Source organism: Taudactylus pleione, unplaced genomic scaffold (genome assembly GCF_031769625.1).
Source record: "Taudactylus pleione unplaced genomic scaffold, aTauple2 ptg000946l, whole genome shotgun sequence".
Lineage (NCBI taxonomy): Eukaryota > Metazoa > Chordata > Amphibia > Anura > Myobatrachidae > Taudactylus > Taudactylus pleione.
Window position 1 is genome coordinate 1,756,712 of NW_028285347.1, and position 25,086 is coordinate 1,781,797.

A 25,086-nucleotide genomic window follows, 5' to 3' on the forward strand; every position below is an offset into this window, starting at 1 on the left:
AGGGAAGGGACGGCAACACAGGACGGCGCTGGGCGCAGCACAGCCTAGCGCCGGCCCTGGCTGTGATACATTAGTTTATGTTTGAATATACCACCATAAACCAATGTATGTCACCAACAACATAAACTAATATATTGCAATAACAAAAATAAAACATATATTACTATACATAAACATAGACATTACATCCCTGGAAAAAAAAAAAACATGTTAAAGTAGATAGAAAAAAACAACATAACATCCCTGGAACAAAAACATGTTGAAAATACATAGACAAACGACATAACATCCCTGGGGAAAAAACATGTTAAAATACCTATAAAATCACATAAGATCCCTTGAAAAAAAAAGATTGATAAAATACATATAAAAATCACAAAACAATCCTGTAGAAAAAAAAAAATACATTAAAAAAAAAACACATTAAATTCCTGTAAAGATCTAATAATAATAAACAAATAAAATATACAAAAAAACTTGAAAAATTTAAAAATATACATTAAAAATGTACTAAACAATTCACATTTGTAGATTATTAAAATGTCCTAATTTTTTCCTCCTAGCAATGTCTGTGGATAGTGAACGAGAGTTTGTAACCGGATTCCTAGAGATCCTCCAGGAAAAGGAGTGTCTATTGCGGATATCCTGTCGACAGTACCACCACAAGTTGACAAAATTGGCAGCTTTGGGGGTACTTTTGGAGTACACAAAAAGGTTCATTGCGGATGCTGACCTTAAAGCAGTACGGCACAAAATACAGAACCTGCGTACCATGTATATTACAGAGAAGCGAAAAGTGGATGACTCCAAAAGTTCTGGGGCAGGCAGCGACGACGTGTACCAGCCAACACTCTGGTACTATGACCTTATAAGTTTCATAAGCGAACAAGAGCCACAACATCAGTCAGTGGTTCTGATGGCAGAGCGAGAGGAAGAACAGGAGGCAGTAGAAGTGATTGCACCGTCTGAGGATTTGTTGGTAAGTAGAGACACAGGGGGTCATTCAGACCCGCTCACGAGCAACAGTACGCTTGCAAGCGGGTCGATGTTCCCCACTGCGCATGCGCACGACAGAGGGAGCTCCGTCGTGCGTATGCGCGAGACCCGGGGAGCGACGGGCTTTCCATCGCTCCGGGTCTCGCACCAAAGTGGGCGTGCTGTCGATGTTGATGGGCGTGGTGGGCGTGCCTGCCAGACGGAGGCGTTCCCATGGGAACGCCTACCGTCTGAAGCCGGCCCCACTGACATCACTAGTGATGTCAGTGGGAGTGATTTTGGCTCTGATAGAGCCAAAATCACTCCAGGGCTTGTGGCAGGGAGACCCTACCGCAGGGTCTCCGTCGCAAGTCCGATGGTCGCGATGGTCAAGACCATCGTGACCATCTTTTTGGCCGCTCGCATATGCTGTGGGTGGTCACCCACAGCTATACGAGCGGCCAGGAAGCCGCTCCCTTTTCATAGAGGGGGGCCCTGATTCAGAGCGAGCGCTCTGGTCAGAGCGTTCAGCTCTGAATCAGGCCCACAGTTCATAAACCAAAACCTTGTAAGTTTTCTTGTTGCTCAATCACAGTTGTCCACTATAGTCATTTATCTCACAGACAGCCCTCCTGCCATGGCACCGCACCTGGTCCATTGAAATAGGCCATATACTCCTCCCTCATATTCTTTGGCACGTGCTGTTGATGTTGTTGCATTTGTTGGTGCAGACATAGACATCTTCTGGCCTAGCTGGGACTGGTCCTCGTTGAGTAGTTTTCCTTCGCAGAAAGTTATGCAGCACACAGCACTCCATCACGACCCAGTCTTTCTTCTCCACACGTAGGTTTAAGGTGGTGTGGAAAACGCGGAACGGGTTGCTGAGTATTCCAAACGCATTTTCCACAATGCGCCGTGCCTGGGATAGACGATAGTTGAAGATCCTCTTCTCTCTGGTCAGGCCCCTCTCTTCTGTGCAAATGGCTTCATCACATGTTCATGTAATGCAAAAGCCTCGTCTGCGACGAAAACGTAATTTAGGCCATGCTTTGTCTCATCCAGTGATGTCAAGTGGAGGGTTTGTTGGTTAATCTCTGGTAGAAAGCAGTCTGTTTGAAGGGCCCACCATCTGAAGAACAGCCATTTTTGCCAACATCCACAAACAAAAAATTCATAGTTGGCATTCACCACTGCCATGAGAACGATGCTGAAGAAGACTTTGTAGTTGTAGTAATATAATCCGGTGTTGGCAGGTGGGTTGATGCGGATGTGTTTTCCATCGATGGCTCCTCCGCAGTTAGGGAAAGTCCAACGTTGTTCAAACTCTTCAGCGATGCTTTTCCACGGTGTTAGGAAACTGGAAAAATAAGTTTTTAGAAAAACATGACTATTAATTTTTTTTTTTTCCCTATATAGACTCCCAGCCAAGATCCTGATTTGTCCACCACGCCGAACCTAACTTTGGGGACAGCGAGGTGGAAAACGTCACAAACATCGCGAAAGCACACAGAACAGGGGGAGTTGTTTCTACAAAAAGCAGAAAGCATCTTTCAAAAAGCCCCTGATGATAGTGACGACTTTACTGCTCACATTAATAGTCATATGAGAAAAATGGATGCGGCAACTTCCAAAAATTTCCATAGGCTCGTCTATGAGCTTCTCATTCGATCCCTCAATAGTAATTTGTACAACTCCACCAATATTACTGACCCTATGCTTTATTCCCCTTCTCCAAAAGCCTATGTCAGGTCCCCTCCAGCCCAGTTGGAGATAACTCCCCCACCGAGCACCCCAAACAACAAGCAGGGCCGTTTACAATGCTCTGCTGGAGTCAGAGGAGGATTTGCCACGTAACTCTTAATTCTTCTGTACTATCACCAAATTTCATCACTCCCAATAGGTGCAGGCTGTATGCTATGCTGGAAGCCGGGGCCACAATCTGTACTTGTGCCATGTGTGTATTGGCTTGTTCAATCTGGTGTCTGACCCGCCGTACAACATACAGCAGGACTACCTATTGGGATTGATAACATTTGGTGATAATGCTGTTTTGTACTGTTTATACATATGTTTATGTAATATATTTATAATTATGTGGTGTAATGTTCTTGCAACTAAAATGTTTATGACTGCTATGCAGCACAGTTTTGTTAATGCAGCCTTATTGGCTGTCACAGATATGATAAAGAGTTAAATTGAAAAAAAAAAGAAAAAAAAAATACTTTTTTTCTTTCACAAGAAATCAATGTGTGGTGTGTGTCTTTCTTACCTTGCAATACTGGTACTGCAGCACTTATAGCCTTGCAGGTCTCTGGAATGATGACGCCCAAGGACTGAGGTGAAATGAGGGTCCCAAACTTCAGGTCTTCAAATTACCTTCCTGTAGCCAGGTACCTCAGGGTAGCCACCAGCCTCTCTTCAGCAGGGATCGCCCTCCGACAACCTTGTATCTTGCCTCCGGATATGGGGGGGGTCACCATAGTCAGCAACTCCTGGAAAGCGGAGTCATCCATGCGAAGGTAGTTGTGGTAGTCGTCCAGGTTATTGTCCTTGATCTCCATCAGCAGGGACATGTGAGGTCGGGTATCCCTTTGCTGAAGCCACTCTTTGGTCCAGCATGTTCTTCTCCTTCACTGGGCCCTCTCCTGGATCAACTGGACCCCAGCTTGGGTGACCAACACTTTATACTGATAGGGATGCATCAGCACAGAATTCAGGAACAGGATAGAATGCAGTTGCACACACTTGCAGGTAGAAGACACTTTGTAAAAGGTAAAAGCCAAATACAAAGCAGAGCACAGTAGCAATGTACAGGTCTCAGCTGGTATAAACCAAGTAGCAGAGCAGAATGTGCACAGGGTTAAAATGGTGGTTGCTTTTTATACACCCTGGCTAGCCCCTCCCCTTGTTATTATTATTTAAAATTTCCCACCAATCATGAAAAGCCTCGTCTCTTGTTTTGGGAAAGTCAAGATGAAACTCACGATTCGTACGATCTGATGAATCGTGAGATTGGAAGTATTTTGGACCAAATCGTGCTCACGACTGCCGGGGAGCTCCCGTTGTGAGTGCACGGCAAATCATACACATCAGCTGATCGTCAGCACATCGCCATGTGTGTGGCCAGCTTCAGAGTGCCATGGCGCACAGTTCGGGAACCACTGTCCTATGCTATTACCAGCAAAACAACAGAAAGCAGACACAAACAGCTGTATTAGGGAAATGATATTGACTGTTATTTCCAAGGGTTAAAGTGCGTATCCTTAGGAACGACAGTACGATTACAACACTGTAATCGTACAGTCGTTCCTCATCCTGTATAGCGCCTACACTGAACGATATGTCATTCAGTGCAGGCACCCTCCCTCATCCCCGAACATGCACAATCTGTCGTTATCGGCAGATTGACCAGCATGCTCTGGCGATGATTGATGTCGAAAACAACCAGCAGGAGCGCACATCACGGGTCGTTTTCGACATTTTAATGCCCGATTTGTGAACTATTAATGAGCGACATTACACGGCATTACTGTGGGACACTGGTCTCTCACTCCCCACCGTATGCTGTAGGTAAGATGGGGAGCAGCAGAACTTAGTGCCTTACCCTGACTTTTCATCCTTCTTTACTACATGGTATTACATAGTGCTAGGTATGTGCTTAAACCACATGGTATTCAATTAATTAATACAAAGTAACAATATTTTTTCTGTCATAGTGATTTAACATTGCGATATGATGTGATACTGGGTGTATTTTATTATAATTGTCTATGCGTTATATGTGTACCTGTTGTTTGTAATTTTATATATGTTTCAAGTAATAACTGTTTGTCATATTTTGCCACCCTTAAAGGGACACCCCTCATATTTATCTGTTGAACCATATGTTTAAGGTGTTTGTCTTATAAGTCATTTATATCCCAGCTTTCTTGAAATAATAAAGGGTTATGGCTTATATTATGTTTTAAACCACATTCCCTTTCCTTCCTTCTGCTATAAGAGCGCTCCACACTAGAGTCTTTTAGGGTCACAAAGAACTTCTTTTTGAAGCTATCCCCGTCACCCTTGGCCTGGGTATGCGGTCAGGAAGCCGGCAGTCAAAATGCCGACTGCCGGCTTCCCGACTGTGAAATCCTGGCAAGGGAGTAATGATAGGCGTCGAAATCCCAACGCCAATTATTATCCACCCGCCGAAATACTGACGCCTGGCATACCGAACTAAGGAAAGCTGGGCATCAGGAGTAGACAGCCGCGGGGTGGAGGGTTAAGTTTAGGGTCTCCCGTGGGGACTCACTTAGGGTTATGCACTCCCCCGAGAGGGTTAGGGTTAGGCTAGGGAAAGGGGGTTAGGATTAGGTACTCCCCCTGGAGGGTTAGGCTTAGGGTGTGGGAGGGGGGGTTAGCTTTAGGCACCCCTGAAGGGAGGTTAGGGTTAGGCACCCCTAAGGGAAGGTTGGAGGGGAGAGGGCCAGGGATAGTTAAAATACTTACCCTGTCGGGATCTTCACTCTCCTGCCTTCCGGCATCGGTATTACATCCGCCGGGATTAGGTCCGGCGGTATGTCATATCGATTCCCTGGCCGGTGGGTGCCGGGTTGATTGTGTGTAAAAAAAAAAAAAAAAAAAAAAAAGAAACCCCTGCAGTGATAGGCACAATAGCTAGCGGGTCCAAAATACTAGTTGTATAATAATGAGTGTTAGTGGGAATTTATTGAAGATAAATTAGTTGCACTACTAACTTGAATCCTTTGTGTGTGGCCAGAGATTGTGCACTCTTGTCTTCCCTGGCTAGGTATGTAAATTGTGAAATAATGGTTCATCAGCTGAAACAGACTGTTTTTGTGCATAATCAGGTTAAGCTGGGTACACATTAAACGACTTGCAAACAATGCAATGGCATTAATGATTTCCCCTGAACTAATGATATAGTGCAATTTTACCAACGACCAAACGATATATCGTTTGTCGTTAACAATTTCCAAATCATTACATAGTTAACAATATATAGTATGCTGTCCAAACCACATGACAACCATCTTAAAGATTTCTTTAAGATTTAAATAGGGGGCTGTACTATGAGACAGATGCAGGCACAGATCAGTGAGATCTGTGCATGAGAGTATGTGTGTAAAAAGTAAAGTGTTAAAATAAAAAAATTACATAGGGTCCCCCCTAAAAGACCAACCAGCACCAGACTTTTCAGAGACAGTCCTGGTTGTGTAAATAAGGGGGACAAAATACGGGGTGCCCTGTATTTAGCACAACCAGCACTGGGCTCAGCAAGCTGGTCCTGGTTTTGGAAATACAGGGGACAAAATGAGTAGAGATCCCCTGTATTTTCCATAACCAGCACAATATTAGTTCATCTATTTTTCCTCTCTACCTTCTTATCTCCATCCTCCATCTCCCTCTCTCAGACTTGGCTGTAAGGCATTTGGAAAGGCACTCAGTGGCATGTTGGGCCCCATGGCAGAGGACAGTGCATGAGATAGGGGGTTGTACACAAGTCACTTATGCAACTTGGACTCAAAGCTGACAAAAACAAGGGCAGTAGTTGTAAAGATGGGCTGGGTCAAGAGATGGTATCTGAATGGAAGATGGAGATTGATTGTATGTAATGGAAGATGGGAATGTGCCAGTGGAGAGAGACGGGTTGAAGTGATGAGTTAGAGAAAGGCATGCAGTGAAGGTGAGGGAGTGGAGAAGGGGACGTAGGAGGGAATTGGGTTGTGTGCAGGTTGTAAGGTGAACAGTGATCGCGCTGAGCAAGAAAAAATGTGGGTCCCAGGGACCCCTCACTTTAAAAAATTGGGGTCCTACTCCACAGTTTCTGGGTCCCAGCACAATATTTGCTTTTGAGCTCATCCTATGCCTTGAGACCATCCCACGTGACCCACTATACTCATATTTTCAGTTAAGTACAGATAGTGATTATAAATACATATCCTTGATCTCAAATAGCAGACAGGTGCAGTGCTGTAGGCGGAGAGGGGGCTAAGGGCAGGCTGTGGCGGGACCAGTTAAAAAGCTTGGACAGTGCTGGGGGACAGGTAGCAGTTGGGGTAGAGCTAGGGATTCAGGCAGTGAGAGGGTAGAGGGGTTAAGGCCAGGCAGTGCTGGGTTTAGGGAGGTAGTTGTCAGGCAACAATTTAAAACAGAACAAAGAATTATATGGAGCATTGTTCACTTGCAGCGTAATATCTCAATTTAATATATATAATAATCCAAAAAATTAAAATAGACATATAAAATATATCAGACTACAATAATTGAACAATAATCACATAAAATTGTCTAAATTAGATAAATCCACAAATATCAACCGGCAATATAAAATCATGTGGGTGAATGATAATGGTGTAGAAACTCTCTCAATAAATATACACAATAATAGCAGCTGTGTGATGCTGTGCTGATGGCTACGTGGGTTAGTAAGCTGAAGCAAGCTGTAACTGCTAAATAACTCAGCACTTAAGCGCCTGATAATTTCAGATGTTCGCAATGCCGATTTTTATGCTGATCAAGCGATTTTTTTGCTATGGCACATGCTTGTAAACTACACTGGGCATGTGCAGCGATTGTCGTGCTATTCCAGAGAACCCACCTATATACAGAGAACCCATTTGCAGAGAACCCACCTATATACAGAGAACCCATTTGCAAAGTTAGCGACAGGTAGTCAGCTTTTGGCTGAGATAACGGGGTGGTTAGAAAATTGCAGGAGTGTCTGACCGCTTAAACACCTTTACATGGACGGTCATAAATTAGCAGTTGCTATCTCATATGCAGAATGCGAGCCCTCTGTGTGTCTGGAGAGACGCTGTATTAGAGACAGGTCAGACCTTCCACAAGGGCTGCATAGGTGGTCAATGTTACCAATATTTACGCTGGTAAGTGATGTCAGACGCATATAAGAAGGCAGCAGTGGGCGTCCCTAAGCTCGGGTAAGCTTTGTAACTGTCAGCATGTTTTCGCAGCGGTGGTCCATGCGAAATCGCAACTGGCAATCGCATAAGTGTATTGGGGTAGATGTATGATAGCGGCACTTAAAGTGCCGCTATAACGCTTCCCACTTCGCCTCTTTACCGAGAACTACCGATGAGATGTAAGAACATCTCATCGGCCGGAGAGGGGGAGCGTTAATACCCCCTCTGGCGCTACCCGCAAGAGACCACAGCGCATCAGCCTAGTGCTGATGCCCTGTGTCTCTGTCCCGGCCGGCTCCACTGAGCATGCGCGGGATCTTACAAGTATCGTGAGATTCCCGCGTACAGCCTGGAGCCAGCAACAGCCCCAGCAGGGACAGCGCTGTCCCTGCTGTGGAGATAGGACAGCGCCAGGTTGTAGCTGTCGATAACGATTGCTACAGCGGGCCGAACGGTCATGCTATCAGCGCTGCTATCTTGTAGACAGCAGCGCCGATAATTACAGGGGCGCACAGCACCTCTGTCATTTACCGCCCAGACCCCCGATCATACATCGGGGAGAAGCTGTATCATTGCACATAACATGAGCTTATACCGCTTCTGGGCTTCATACATCTTTCCCATTATTTCTGAATCAGTCTCTAACACCATTCCAATATGAGCACATTCACATTGACTAAACTGGGTCCACACAATTGTTAAGCCCACTGATATTAGTATAGGTTAGGCTTAAAAATTAAAATGCACCAATGTCCACTAGTGGTGAAAATTTATTGTAATGAATAGCCACTGTTGGTCAGTGAAAGCTGCATGTAGTAAAAAATAAAAAGGTGTTCAGAAAATAACATAGAATTTGAACTGTGAGCTGTTTGCTCTCACCCTCACTAGACTCACAGGTTAGCTGTCCTCTAGTACTCCCAGCTATTTAACCCTTCAGAGCCCAGAATCAATGCAGGGCAGACTGTGGGCCAGATTCAGACCCACTCGGGAGCGGACGCTCGCAAGCGGGTCGATGTTGCCCGCATGCGCACGATGAAGGGAGCTCCGTCGTGCACATGCGCGAGACCCGGCGAGCGACGAGGAATACGTCGCTCGGGGTCTCGCACCAAAGGGGGCGTGCTGTCGATGGTGACTGACAGCACGCCCCCTTTGGTGGGCGTGCCGGGGGCGTGGCTGCCAGACGGAGGCGTTCCTTACCGTCTGGGTCCGGCCCCACTGACATCACTAGTGATGTCAGTGGGAGTGATTTTGGCTCTGATAGAGCCAAAATCACTCCAGGGCTTGCGGCAGCGAGACCCTACCGCAGGGTCTCGTCGCAAGCCCGATGGTCGCGATGGTCTTGACCATCGCGACCATCATCATGGACGCTCGCATAAGCTGTGGGTGGTAACCCACAGCTATGCGAGCGTCCAAGAGGTCGCTCCATTTTTAGGGAGGGCCCTGATTCAGAGCGAGCGCTCTGGTCAGAGCGTTCGGCTCTGAATCAGGCCCAGTGTTCCGGGCTTCCAGCCTCCGTAGTCAATGCTGAGACAGCAGCATGTGTACTGTGATTAAGTGGTGACCCGGTCACGGAATATTAGAATTGTTTAGCTGTCCAGCCTGTGCAAACACTGACAGCATTATCATACTAAACGGAGCCGCTGGGGAGGTTATGGGTGGGTGAATATATCAATATCACCGGAGAGGCTGTGTGCTGACTAGCCGTGCTGGATGTGTGCACGCTGACAGCCTGGTGCCTCTCAGCTGGAAAGTGCTGGTGATGAGGCTTTGAGAACCGGGAACTGTAAAACTCTGGTTCAGAGCAAAGATCCACGTGCTGCCGCTGGTCACACTGTAGATGGAGTCAGACGGACAACACTGGGGGAGTGGCTAGAGGATTATCTTGGCCAATTGGGAGCCGCTCAGGGCAGGCTGCCGGCAGCGATTGGTTGGGGACACACTGAGGATTGCAAACATGTCGGGTGAGTCCCAGGTTCCCAGCGCGTCATACAGGACCCGTTCATTTTTAAAAACTGGGTCCCTCACTCCTCGTAGCGCATAAAAACACGCTATAGCGCGTATTTTGCGAACACTGGGTGAAATTAATTTAAGATGTGAAGGAGAATGGACTGGCGTAGGTGGGGGAGAGTGTAGGAGAAAGTGGCTGGTGTCTGTAAGGGCCGATGGTTAAAAAAGCTGGGTGGTGGAAGTCTGGGTGGATTTTAGAAAAGTGATGGATGTTTGCTTGGCAAGTGAAAGGACAGAACGGTATGAATTTATAGCTGGCATTGAAGTTGCTCAAGTGAAATGTGGCGGTACAGAATCACTCTGGTAGGTAACCGGTGTTCTGTCTGTTGTACCATGAAGTAGATTAGGTTGAGAGCATGTTTGTATTGCTGTGTGAAATAGGTGAATGGGGTGGGGTGTGGAGTAAGGGGAGGCTAAAGAATAGGGGGCAGTAGTCGGAAATTGGGAAGGCCAGACTGGAGAAAACAGGATAACTGCAGAAGCAGATGGCAAGGATAAATGAGAAAATAAAAACAGTGGGTTGAAGAGAACGAAGGAGGAAATAAGTAAAAGAGGTTTTGTGGCAGCAGGGACAGTGGGAATGCTGAAATCACTCAGTCGGAGAGTAGGTCAGTCGGCATACAGGTGTGCAGGAAGAAATGCACTGTACAGGCTACTGTAACGATCTGACATATGGTGCCACAAGGGGTCCGCAGAATGAACAAAACCAGGAAAAAAAAAAATGATTTACAGAACATTGCAGGTCAAGGACATGGTTATAAACATTGCTGCATCAGCAGTTTTAATACTCTATTAAGCAGCAGAACCCAAGGATTAGCGGTCATAGTAGGCAGTAGGGACTAGATGATGAGGACCCTGCTTGTGAGAGCTTACATCTCGGAGATACCTGGGGGCACATCGTCAGTAATTACAATTTCTCCCTGAGAATTGCATGACCAAAAGAATTGACACTATGCTGAGGTTCCTGTCTACAATGACTGAAGCTGGGTACACATTAGCCGATGTGTACTAAGCACGATAAGGCCGGTGATGAGACCATCAGCAAGTGCATACACACTTGCCGATGCGGGAAGTGACAAAGCGACGGCGGGGTCCATGCTGGCCCTTGCTAACAATATCCCTCGTCAGCCCTGCATGTAGTGCCGACGGAGGAAGTCGCTGATGACGCATGGGAGAGCATATCTTCGGCGACATAGCAGGCCAGAATGAAGCCACTCCTTAGTAAAAAGCACATGGCAGCCCACCTGGAGTTTGCCAAAATGCACCTGAAGGACTTTCAGACCATGTGAGACAAAGATTGAATTCTTTGGTGTGAATGCCAGGCGTTATGTTTGTAGGAAACCAGGAACCGCTCATCACCAGGCCAATACCATCCCTACAGTGAAGCATGGTGGTGGCAGCATCATGCTGTGGGGTTGTTTTTCAGCGGCAGGAACTGGGAGACTAGTCAGGATAGTGGGAAAGATGAATGCAGCAATGTACAGAGACATCCTGGATGAAAACCTGCTCCAGAGCGCTCTTGACCTTAGACTGGGGCGGCAGTTCATCTTTCAGCAGGACAACAACCCTAAGCGTACAACCAAGATATCAAAGGAGTGGCTTCAGGACAACTCTGAACGTCCTTGAGTGGCCCAGCCGGAGCCCAGACTTGAATCCGATTGAACATCTCTGGAGAGATCTGAAAATGGCTGAGCACTGACGCTTCCCATCCAACCTGATGGAGCTTGAGAGGTGCTGCAAAGAGGAATGGGCGAAAATGCCCAAAGATAGGTGTGCCAAGCTTGTGGCATCAGATTCAAAAAGACTTGAGGCTGTAATTGCTGCCAAAGGTGCATCAACAGAGTATTGAGCAAAGGTTGTGAATACTTATGTACATGTGATTTCTTTGTCATTATGGGGTATTGTGTGTAGAATTTTGAGGACAAAAATTTATTTATTCCATTTTGGAATAAGGATGTAACATAACAAAATGTGGAAAAAGTGAAGCGTGGTGAATACTTTCCGGATGCACTGTAGACCCCTTTATCACTGCATTAATAAATGCATGGTTATTTTTCTATGACAAATTTGGTTATTAGCCAGATTTTAGCTGTCAAAAATAAAATGTGGCTCTTCAAGACATCTCATTTTTCTCAAGTAGCTCCCACACACTGGTCTAGTGTGTACCCAGCATCACATCCAGCATAGAGCATACATGCTATTCCTATACATACAAAAGAACAGATGCTGATACATACATAACCTGTGTTCATTCTAGCACCCTGCACTTGTTAAAACCTGTGCAGTTCCTCTTTCCTGACTGGGGTGTCGCTCTCTGCTCTGGTGCTTCTAGCACACAAACTCAGCTGTTTGTTGCATCAGCTGAGTGTGCAAGAAGCACCAGAGCAGAGAGCAACAGCCCAGGCAGAAGAGAGGAACTGCACGGGTTGTGACAGGTGCAAAGTGCTAGAATGAAGACTATAGCCATCTTGTACAATGAGAAATTGTGTGTTTGATTATTTTTTTTCATATATACAAAACAAAAAGAAAATAATCAGCAAACAGAACACAAATATGTATTGTGCAACTTCAAATGCAGAAACATAACAGATATTGCACAGTGTAATCCTCTCCTTCCAGGGCAGGACTGGGACTAAAAAAAGGCCCTGGCATTTAAAGCACACAAGCCCATCCCGCGTCAGCATCTGGCCCCAAGCACAGACTCCTCCCCTTACTATTCATGACTCCTCCTACTTCTTAGTCTTTGCTCTTACAAATATAATATCAAAACACCATACAAGTGAACATCATTCTCTGAATTAAAATACACACAACAGAGCTCATCCTGCAGGGGGATTCAAAAATGTGCCACAGTCAGACATTTGGAATTTGGTTGGTACTGTTAGGTAAAGCTGGCACTTCACTGGTGTAGGTCACACACAAAGAAAAGGGAAGGTATTTTCCAAATGACCAAGCCCTTGCTTAGCGGTTGTAGAGGCTTAAATAGTGTTCACTGTAGGAAATTTTAAGGACAGGGCACTGAACACAGATGAGGAAACATCTGTCCCACCAAAGCAGAGCCTTAACAACCATTTTGGTCCCCTGTGTTCCTCTACACATTGTAAAGTAGAGAAAGCGTGCGCCAAAGACACATAGTCTTATCTGGTAGAGGCGTAACCACACTTCGGTACTGCCAATTCAACCTTAGTCACATAACAAGGGATGCGGTTAAGATCCTGACAACCGGGATGCCGTCTGTAGGAACCCGGCACTGGAATCCCAATCGCCAAGAGAGCACCGGCAACGGAATCCCGACATGACTGGGGATGCAGACATCAAAATCCTGGCAGATGGCATCCCGATCATAAGGAGACCGGGGAAAGGTGAGTATAAGCTGCGGGGGTTGACTAATGGTGCATACACACGGTCAGATTTTTCCTTCAGATATGAACGATAACGATTTAAAAATCGTTCAGTCGTTCATATCTGAAGGAAAATCGTTCATATCTGACATGCCTGAACGATGGACGATCAACGATGCGCGTTCCCGATGGTCAGATAACGATTTCTGACATCTGATGTGTTTGCAGTCAGACTTGGACGATTCCATTCATTTTAATGCAGTCAAAAATCGTTCAATCGTTCAAATCGTTCAAAACTTTGGTAAAATCGTTCAAATCGTCCAATCGTTCAGTCGTTCATCTGACAAATCTGACCGTGTGTATGCTCCATTAGAGTTAGGCTGCGGGAGGGGAGAGGTTACGGTTAGGCTCTAGTCAAGGGGGGTTAGGTTCAGGCACTACCGGGGGGAAGTTAGGGATAGACACTAAGAGGGAGGGTTAGGTTTAGGCACTTACCGGGAGGGTTAGGGTGCGGGATAGGGAAGGTTAGTATGAGAGTGCAGGAAAGGAGGGTTAGGGGGTAAATAGGACAGGGGAACATTACTCACAATTCCCCTGTCGGGATTTCATCCCATCCATCGATATTTCATACCGATTCACATTACAAAGTAGTGCCCCTTATTCACGTTACACCACACAGTAGTAGTGCCTTATTGCTCATTATGCCATGCAGTAGTAGTGCCTTATAACACATTATGCCATACAGTAGTAGTGCCGTATAAAACATTATGCCACGCAGTAGTGCCCCTTATAACACATTATGCCATGCAGTAGTAGCGCCCCTTATAACACATTATGCCACACACAGTAATGCCCCTTATTCATTATGCCACACACAGTAATGCCCCTTACTCATTATGCCACACAGTAGTAAAATCCTTTACTCATTATGCCACACATAGTAGTAATGCCCCTTACATATAATGCTACATATAGTAATGCCTCTTACACATTATGCCACACACGGTAGTAATGCCCTTTACATATGATGCCATGCACAGTAGTAATGCCTCTTACACATTATGCCACACACAGTAGTAATGCCCCTTACACATTATGCCACACACAGTAGTAATGCCCCTTACACATTATGCCACACACAGTAGTAATGCCCCTTACACATTATGCCACACAATTTTCAATCTATGTTCAACTACAGCAGGGATGGGAAACCTCAGGCCCGGGGGTTGTATAAGGCCAGTGGAATCATTTGGTGTGGCCTAAGAGCTTTTTTCTGTTAGCCTCATCTGGCTAGCAGGGTGCCTAGAATGGCACCCTGCAGCCAGAATCTATGCAGCAGTGCCACCTGGGGCGTCCTTTGGACACTTCAGATGGTCTCACCAATGCCCTTACAGCAGATGCTCCGGGCATTGCTGTTATCACCGGCGGTGTGGCCCCGTTCTTGTGTGATGTCACACGGAGGGGCCGTACATAAGTGAACTGTAATTTAGTCTGGTGTGTATACCTAGAGACACAATGGCTAGCCCCCAGCTTTGTTTTCCCAGTTAACTGGACATACAGTAGTCAGATCAGTGTGTTCTGTGAAATTACTGCAGTTGCAGTAATGTACATGATTGTATGCACAATGCAAAGAAAATGAAGATTTCAGAATGCTCATGTATCATATACAGTATATGCATTCCATTCAGGTATGGCTTTGTCAGGTGGAGGGAACAACTGACTGGCTGATATATATAGTGTGTACGTTGGCCAGTGTGTACAGACGATATGTCTGTGACCGACGTTGGTCACAAACATATTCCTTCGGCTGTGCAGCATAGCCGATGGCAGATATATCTGCTCATCATGCTGTGTGTACGGGCGGTCAGCTGACTGTCCATACACTTGCTGCAGAGGCCAACGGGAAGGGGGTTGTGACGCGAACACCGGCCAGTGTGCATGAGCAACCACCATCTGCATATATATATTTCTGGTGTGTACCTAACTTTACATTATCTGTCATTTTTCTTCCTTATATTCGTTTTAAAGCTTTATACATTACTGACACTACAGTGATCGCGCTGAGTGAAAAAATTTGTGGGTCCCGAGGACCCCTCGCTTTTAAAAATGGGGGTTCTACTCCACAGTTTCTGGGTCCCATCATAGATTATGGGAGGTGAGGGCAGGCAGCAGTTGGGGTAGAGGGGGTTAAGGGCTGGTGGTAGGGAGGGGGTAAGGGTAGATAGTAGATGGGGCATTTCCTGTTGCTTTGGTTGGCACTTCCTAAACACAGTTGTGATGCTTTTTGAATAGGAATTTTGTGCTCTATGAGAGAACTAAATTTTTAGGGTGTAATAGCACTTTATTATAAGCTGGGACAGGAGAGCTGGGATGGAGCATAGGCAGCGCTGCTGAAGCCAAGGAGGAACTGGCGGTGCCGAAGTACGAGGGCGGGCAGGGAGGGAAGGAGGTGGTCCGGTCGGTGGCAGTGATGGATGAGATGCTACCAGCGGCAATTGGTTAAGAGATGCAGCCAGCAACGATTGGCTGAGAGAGCTGGTCTGCAGGATGCAGAGTGAGTGTGTGTGTGTGTGTGTGTGTGTGTGTGTGTGTGTGTGTGTGTGTGCGCGCTATGTCCGCGGCAACCAAACACTGCCGGCAGTGATTGGTTGGGGAGACGCTGCTGGCGGTGATTGGCTGCTGCGGACACAGCACACACAGTGCGTCCTGCAGGACCCGTTCTGTTTTAAAAACCAGGTCCCCAACTGCCTGTACATCGTATATACGCGTTATAGCGCATATTTTGCGATCACTGCATTTAAAATGAATATAGTCACTGTCTAAGGGATGCAATAATGGGTATTATAAGGGATGGGGGACCTGATGGGCTGCTACAATCAGTGAGGGGGAAAGGAGAAGGCACTGTTATAATACTTATATAATGCAGACACACTAACGGTAGTAATAATATCAGTGCCTCCCCCCTCCTTGATTGTAGCAGCCTAGCAGGTCCCCCATCCCTTATAATACCTAAAATTACACCCCTCAGCCAGTGTCTGCATTATAGATCAGTGCCTCCCCCCTCCTTGATTGTAGCAGCCTAGCAGGTCCCCCATCCCTTATAATACCTAATATTACACCCCTCAGCCAGTGTGGCTGCATTATATATCAGTGCCTCCCCTTCCAGATTGTCGCAGACAGGGCCCCATCTCATATACATAACCTGCACTTTTAGATTATAATATCATATTGATATACATTTTCTAGTCAGTGTGTCCCACAAGCCCTCCCCCTCCACCCCACTAATCAGGCGGTTACTGACACTGAATTTGGTATAACAATGGTCTCTCTACACCCCCACCCCACCCTCCCAGCATGAGAGCAGGCTGAACATGTGAAATCTAAAATGAGAAGAACAATAAAGGCACTGGCAGGAGGAAGCACGCACGCACCTTAACACCTTCTTCTCAGTTCGAGTCCCGGCGGCTCCTCTCTCGGTGCGGGTGACGTCATACGCGAGTGCGCCGTGACGTCACACGCATAGAACACAGGCAGTGGAGCGGGCAGCTGCGCTGAGACCCTAGGACAGCGTCGGGAAAGAGGCAGAGCTCATCAGGAAGGAGGCGGAGCAGAGGACAGTGAGTGAGTGTATGTATCTACCGGGAGGGAGGCGGTGCTTGACGGTCCTGTGAACAGCGGCTGCCAGACCGGCCCATATGGCCATCGGCCCTTCCGGCATATGCCAGAAGTGCCCGTTGGCCAGTCCGGCCCTGTCTCCTTCTGTACAATGTCAAAACAAAAGAGCATATACCGAGAACACCACCAGTCCAATAGAGTATGAGAAGTGATATTGTGCAATAGCGCATACATACAGAATGAGAGAGATACTGGGAATAACACCATGAATTTAGACGATATGGTGTATTAGAGTATGAACAGATATTAAGAATTAGAGGTCAATATAAAAAGATACTGAGAATTACACCCATACCAAACAGGAGAAGCAGTAATGTCCAACAGCACATACATGGAAAAAAACACATAGGGGTATAGTTACTTAAGTACGGATTTTTACAAGTGGAGATGTTGCCCATAGCAACTAATCAGATTCTACTTATCATTTATCTAGCACTTTCTGGATGATAATAGCTAGAATTGAATTGGTTGCTATAGGCAACAACTCCACTTCTAAAAACCTGCACTTTATTAAATATACCCCCATACTGAGAATGTAACTCTAAACCTGGGAAGTTTCACTATGCACTAGTCCATACTTATAGCAAGAGTAAGCAGAGGTACTGAGAAATATGCACCCATACAAAACACAATAGGGGGAGTTAAATTCAGCAGGAAGTGCTGCAGGGCATTGATGCGCACTTATTTGCCATTTACGGTAGTGGCAATTTTTCCTTGCACCTATATGAGGTGAGTCTCCCATATCACACCACAATAAGCTAGCAAAAAGGCCACCAGCATTCTACGGGGTCAACTCAATTAACTGCGAGGGGGCAAATTGCTGTTGCAACGGTGTGGAAAACGCTAACAGCACCTCCTCTCACACCCATTGTAGATTTTTGTATGCAGCCCCGTTCAGCTGCCTAGAAAGACTGCGAGACCGGAGCTACCATTATTGCGGCATGTAGTCGCACATGCTCACACAGACTCGAGGGGGCAAGCTAATTGGATTGACTCCTATGAGTCAGGGTTTATCAAACTCCTTCCTCAATTCCCCAGACATCCCCAGTCGGCCCTGCATACACAGTCAGATTTTCTGGAAGATATGAACGATAACGATTGTAAAAATCGTTACATTGTTCATATTGTTGACATGTTTGGCATGCATCGACGAACGATGCAGGTACCCGCATGTCTGATAATTATATCAGAAATGCAGTCAGATTTGGATGATATCATTCATTTAAATACTGTCAGAAATTGTTCATCGTTCATGAAATAGTTAATATCGTTCATCGTTAGCGATGATCTAGCAAATCTGACCATGTGTATGTACCAGTAGAGATATCCAGGGTTGAGCACAGGTGGTTAAATCAAACTAACTGAGGTACTAATTAAGTCACCTGTGCTCAAACATGGATATCTCTAAAACCTGAATTGTTGGGGATCCTTGAGGACCGCGTTAGGGAACCTCTGGTCTAGTGTTTACCCAGCATGACAAACTAGGGTTTAAGGCTGTCCTTGCATATGCACATGTGATTAATTAGTACCTCAGTCAATTTGATTTAACATTCGTGCTCAAGCACTGATATCCTTAAAACCCAGGTTGTCAGGGTGTCTTGGAGACACAGTTTTTTAGAAACCCTGCAATATGCAAATAAAATGCATTACATATTATATTTTATAAATATATGATAAGCCGCTAGCTGCATCATGGTGCTTCTGCTATGAGTGTCTCTAACTAGTCTAGACAATGAAGGGTAGATTTTCTTAATCTTCTACAAATGAAAAGTGGTGGGTTTCCTATAGCAACAAATTAGATTCCGCCTTCCATTTTTCTATTGCATCCTTGAAAATGATGCACACAATCTATTGGTTGCTATGGACAACACCACCACTCTTCATTTTGAGAAACTTCTGTAAATCTATCCGAGTAGATAGATACTGAGAACCACATCCAAAATTCAGATCTATATGTACAGAGTGATATAGGCTCTTATTACACATATTGAGAAGTGGTACTGTGCATCATAAGTGACATTTAATACGTTCCACTGTTCACTGCGCAGAGCCATAATGGGTACTGGGAAGTACATACAGCATGAGAGTCGGCATTGTGCATCTGCCTGTACAATGGATACTGGGAATTACATACAGCATGAGAGTCGGCACTGTGCATCTGCCTCTACAATGGCTACTGGGAATTACACACAGCATGAGAGTCGGCACAGACCAAATGCCTGTACAATGGATAATGGGAATTACACACAGCATGAGAGTTGGCACAGAGCAGCTGCCTGTACAATGGATACTGGGAATTACACACAGCGTGAGAGTCGGCACTGTGCATCTGCCTCTACAAGGACTACTGGGAATTACATACAGCATGAGAGTCGGCACTGTGCAGCTGCCTGTACAATGGGTACTGGGAATTGCAGCAAGCCTATACTGCGCCTGCCACTCACCCGGGAGACCACCGCTACCGCAGCTGCTGTTCCTCCAGTCTACGCTTTGACGCAGTGTGAATGTGACCCACACGGGACGGAAGAAGGGGGGACGCTGACAGTGACTACACTGCCTGCACTGCCACCGCCGCGTCTAGAGAATTCCCCGCCCTCGCGGAAAGGAACCGTAAGTCTCCTAACAGCAGCGAACAGCAGACTTGGCCCCCGCCCGTGACTGAAGTGGAGACAAGAGGCTCCAAAAACATGGCGGCGTCGGGTGTGTTCTGTCCATTACCTGTGATAATGATTGTGCTGGCTGCGACCTCTTATGAGATACCACCTTAGGCGGGTTACATTATAATAATGTCCTCCTTTTCTTACGTATTATTCCAGGCAAGTAGTAACTTTGGCTTAAGTTAGTTCACTGGAGACAAACAGTCTTCAAAGGACACCTAACGTACATTAGGTGCCTTGCATAAAGGAACTACAAAATAGTTTTTATCCCTATAGAATTTGTAAATATTTAAATAAATTATTTTTATTTTATTTTTACATGCTGTAATCTGATCTTTTAATACACATTTAATTTACTTTCGATAACCTTGCAAAAAGTCCAATATTATCCAAAAGTAATTTCCTTTAAAATAAAACACAAAAAAAAACACAACTCAATTAAGCTGGCCACACACTAGACCAACTTACATCCAACCAGCCAACTAGTTGATTGGTTGGAATGAAAATCTGGTAAGGAATACAATCATCAATTTGCTCCCAAATGCTGGAAAATGGACAAAAACTGTTGTTTGAACAAATTGCTTAGATCAAACATTTAATAAAATTGTCTGATGACCATTTTCATCTGTTTTCAGGCATTTAGGAGCAAATTGCTGATCATCATTTACTCCCATCCGTTACCAGATTTTCATTCCAACCAATCAACTAGTTGGATGGTTGGATGAAAGTTGGTCTAGCATACCTCCCAACATTTGTCCACAAGTAGTCGGGACATCTGTGCGCCGGAGGCACGCGCGCTCCAGAAAAGGGGGTGTGGTATACACATAAAGGGGCATGGCCTATCGGCACGCTTCGTTTACATCACTAAGGGGCGTGCCCAGCATATCCGAGATGCTGGGCTGCCCCCGGGCTTCCTCCCCATACTGTGAATAGATGCTGTGCGCATGCATCTATTCTCGCTCTGCATACAGAGCGGTGTTTGCTTTCCGCAACTGCCCCCCACCGCGGGACACTGCGGCCCATGGGCGGGACAGTCCCATAAAAATGGGACTGTCCCGCTAAATTCGGGACAGTTGGGAGGTATGGTTTAGTGTGTGGCCAGCTTTATGCCAGTATCTGACACCTATCCCGCTGTGAGTGGAGTCAAACCTAAACTACTCTTCCAGCTTGATTTGCAAGCTGATTGTTACCTCCAGCATCCTGGGTGAACATGGCGGGCCCCAACTCTGGGAGACACAAATTGATCTCAGCCTGCAGGACCTGCTGTCATAGTATCCACAGACTGGCATTAATCTTGAGACCTATACTCACTGCTCCACTTATCTCCTGGTCAGGACATCCTCTTTCAATGTCCCAATACCCCACGCAAACTTGGGTTTCCTGTTGGGGTACCTGTGTGGACCCGAGGTTACCCGAGACTCATGTCATCTGCATTCTGGTTCCGCTGATTTCATCTGAACTTTGAAGGGAGCTGTTGTTATTCTTTTGTATGGATCCAAACTGAGGCAGTCAGTTGCCGACTTGGGCCATTCTTCTATTGACGATATACAGAACCCATTCCAATATTGGGAAGAACTTTAACTATCCTGGATTAGCTTCTCAGCATGCTACTATAGCCCATCGCTTAACTCTGCTCTACTGGTAGCATGGTTGCAGCCCTCTTCGGCAGTAGTGGCAGAATAGTTTTACCTCCACTAAAAGCCAATTATGGGACAGTCGGTTTCATGACGGGTACTTCGCATAGATTTTGATCAGCTGTTTTATATGACCAAGCTTCTTTGCCTAACAAAAATTAAGGGGGTATTCAATTAGGCTGCAAAAAGTCGGAATCTGCGATAATTTATCGACGATTACGTCATTTTCGCCTATTTCAATTATCCCCATATTCAATTTCAAAGACTTTTCGCAAGTTCGAAAAGTCTTTGAAAAAAAACGGGATACGTTTTCACCATGTTCTACATGGCGAAAAAAAGTGTAGAATTGGGGTTTAGGGGTGCAGGCTTTAAAAAAAATAGCCTGCACCCCTGGGAATAGTCCCTAAAATCGAAATGTGTAAAAAAAAAAATAGGGACTCCCCCAAAAAAATATTTTAATTTAGGGGTACACAAAAAAAACGGGGAACAGTGTTTAAAAATAGCTTAATAGGTTCAGGGCTGTTCTGCAAGTAAGCGGCAGGTTTCTTCTAGAATAGGCTATTAGCGACAGGTGCATTTTTGCAGATTTAAAAAAAAAAAGGTTTAGGGACTTAAGAATATGCTAGTACCCATTTTCATGTACCCGAAATTTGATGGAACCACTTTTTAAAACGAAAACTAAAACCTAAGTGCTCTTCTGCATCACTTTAATGTAGGGAAAAAAAAAACTGCCGCAGCTATTTCAAAATGCAGAATACATTCTGCAGGGCTAAACGGGGGTACCCACAGTGATCCCCCATGTCTGGACATCATTAGGGGGGTCCCAGGACGAATTCCCGAAAATTCCCCCATTTTTCCCGATACTTACTTTTCCGCAGGCTCCTATTTTTTCTTCGGCTCCAAATTGAATACGGGGATAAAGCGGGAACACGCCCGATACTTTATCCCCAGAAAAGCTCAGAGGATGACTGTAGCATACTTGCCTACCCTCTGGACTTGGTCGGGAGCCTCCCAGGAAGGCAGGCAATTCTCCTGGCTGCTGCATCGCGTAAATACAAAACATCCAAAAAAGTAGATACATCTGTTATCCTTGTGAATGTTAAAAAATGTTTAATTAGCAAATGTAAAGGCATACTCCGGGAGAGTCCCAATATTCGGTGGATGCCCCAGAAGAGTGGGCAAGTTTCCCGTCCACCACCAGCCCCCTAATCAGGGATGGGGAACCGATGCAGACATTTGTGTAATTGTTGCCCAACATCCACCCCACACAATTTGCCGCACCACACCCCCCACATAGCCGACCAAGAGGGGGCAGCCAGAAAGTCGGCAAGTGTCATGCACACATGTTATTTTAAAATGTTTTCTGTGACAAAATATTAGTATGTACTGTAGTATTTTAATTACTGTGCTTCATTTGTACTCAAATTGTATGTTGTGCTTTATTATACTTGCTTTGCATAGCGGTGCGTGCAGACTTTTTCAGGAGGGGAATATTCAGAGTGAATTAATTGTGTTACAATCAATCACCTTCTCCAGTCCTGTCGCCACATTAAATGATCAATGGCTTGTAGGAGCAAAGCAGATAGAAATACATTCTTAAATACGGAATCTGTATGTAATCCCGACTGCAGCAGGTAAGTACTCTAACCCTCCCATCTCCCTACCATAACCTCCCCCCCGTTAGTGCCTAAACCTAACCCCCCCTTCACGCACCCTATACCTAACCCTCCCATGGGGATGCCTAACCCTAACCCCCCCTAGTGGTGCCTAACCCCCCCTTTCCCTACCCTAACCCTCCCGGGGGGGTGCCTAACCCTAAGTCCCCCTGGGGGTCCATAAAGTGAACCCCCCCCGCGTGGCTATACGCTAAGAAACCCTGCTTATTTTCATCTGGTAAGCCAGGTGTCGGGATTTAGTAGTGGGGCTAATGATAGGTGCTGGGATTTCAACACCTATCTTTAGTCCCATGTCGGGATGTGGGCATCGGGATATCGTCGGGCGGGAAAGCGCCCGCCGGTATCCTGACTGCATGCCCTTAAATCATACTTGCCGACATTTCGTCAGGGGAATCCGGGAGGGGGCTGGCAGGTCCGTCCAGCAGGGAGGATGGGGGCGGGTCAAATAGGCGGAGCGGGGGCGTGCCGACGCGATCGCTTCATCATGACCCCGACCCCCGCTTTATAATGCCAATATTACTGCAATTATAAGGCAGGGGGCGGGGCTATGATGACGCGATTCAGCGCTAATCGCATCATCACACCCCCACACCGCCCATTTTTGCGGCTGGCGCGGGGGATAGCCGGGTACCGGCATCCATTCCGGGGCACTTGCCTAGTCTTGCGGGGTGTCGGGAGCGGCAGGCAAGTAGAGTAGGCAAGTATGCCTTAAATACACCATGTTCTTTAATGAAAGAAAGACACGAAACAACTTCTATGTGAGATTCCTGTCTAAAGTATGTTTTCCTCCAATCCTTGTCTAGGGATCATTAAACCAAACTACCATTTTTATTTGGTTGCATTTGTCAAGAGTTTTCTTTGGTTGAGTTTATTTCCCCTTCATTGTAAGGACCTGGAAGTGACGTGAGGTGAAGGCAGAAGTGTGGTTCCATGCCCATAAAGGCCACCAAACGAAGAAATGTGTCCGCTCGCCACGCTTTAGGCATGGAGAGCCGAGCAGATTATGTTCCCCCTCTATGTCCACCTAGATAGTAAGGAATGATATAGGACAGTAACTGATGACTTCAGGGTCCGCTCCGTGCAGGCATCTAGATACTACCGATTTGTTTGTGCCACTTTATTTGCACAGAAACTGGAAAAAAAAAATGTGCACAGTATCATGGGCTCCCATATATGAAAAGTCTGATTTTATTAGTGTAGCTAAAAAGATGGGCTAAAATATAAAAAATTATAAATTAATGTTTGATAGGAACCATAATAATACTAGGAAATTGAATGCTTAGCTATTGCAATCCGATTGGCCACATAAAAATGGTCCGTGATCAGCAGACAAGTGGGTAATACTACAATTTTCCTCTAGCATTCAGAGTCTTCAGTCGCAGCACAAGGCGCAGGGTAGACCTCCGGGGATGCTGATAATCTGCGCATGCGTATACTCCAGAGGGGTCCACTGGCAAGAAGTGCGCACGCGCATACAGTAGATTGTGTGATGCTGCTGGCTTTAATCGCGCATGTCTGCCAGGGCTCTGGGGGAACTTATTGTAGTAAATCTGTGCAGCCAGCAACCATATAGAAGGGAGTGGATCCCGGAGTAACATCACACTACAGCCGGAGCTCTCTGCTTTGTTTATGGAAGATTTGGACGATTTATTTAGCAATTCTCCCTATTTAGACCAGCACGTGTAGGGTTTTGGAGCCAGGTGCTATGTGGATGAGGGCTGGCAGGTGACCATGCTAACTGGGAACTACATAGAGATCTGATTACACTCCCAAGGCTTCCTTTGTTCTGGTGAAACGCCCCACAGATACAATATATGTTGCAAATTGGAGTTATTGTAATAATATAATCTATTATTCACACTGGGGAGATCTGACCTTTGAACCCCAAAATAGATTCCTAATGATGCATTTTCAAACATTGTATGTTCTAGTAATATAAATATGTTCGTATTATTTTCACGTCCCTGAGGTTTAACATTAAGATAAATGTACTATAGGTGAATAGTACTGTTCTATCGCCCCTTTGATGGTGAATCTATACATTTTCAATTCTTAATTCACTTTCAAGGTTGGTGGATAATGTGTGTTTTGTATTTGTGGTTGGTTGTTGTTGTTATTGTTGATTGTTGTTATTAGGGGTGAGGAAGGGATGTTGTTTGTGTTCTTATCAAGGAGTTTATTATTTTGTGCTACTG

General features: G+C 45.8%; 2 protein-coding genes across 6 annotated transcripts in view; one reads left to right on the plus strand and one right to left on the minus strand.

Annotated features, from left to right (window-relative positions):
• TDRD12 (tudor domain containing 12) overlaps positions 1-19,480 on the minus strand; it is a 206,771-nt gene extending 187,291 nt beyond the window's left edge. Inside the window, exon 1 of the mRNA XM_088459847.1 lies at positions 19,369-19,480. The gene's annotated coding sequence lies outside the window, so the exon portion shown is untranslated. The remainder of the gene's footprint in view (positions 1-19,368) is intronic.
• Positions 19,378-25,086, plus strand: part of LOC148473245 (uncharacterized) — a 50,981-nt gene continuing 45,272 nt past the window's right edge. Inside the window, exon 1 of one of the 5 annotated variants that reach the window (XM_088459867.1) lies at positions 19,378-19,534. The gene's annotated coding sequence lies outside the window, so the exon portion shown is untranslated. Of the gene's footprint in view, positions 19,535-24,268; positions 24,287-24,359; positions 24,960-25,086 lie in introns of those variants that run through there. The other 4 variants (XM_088459868.1, XM_088459864.1, XM_088459866.1 and 1 more) reach the window with 4 other exon arrangements.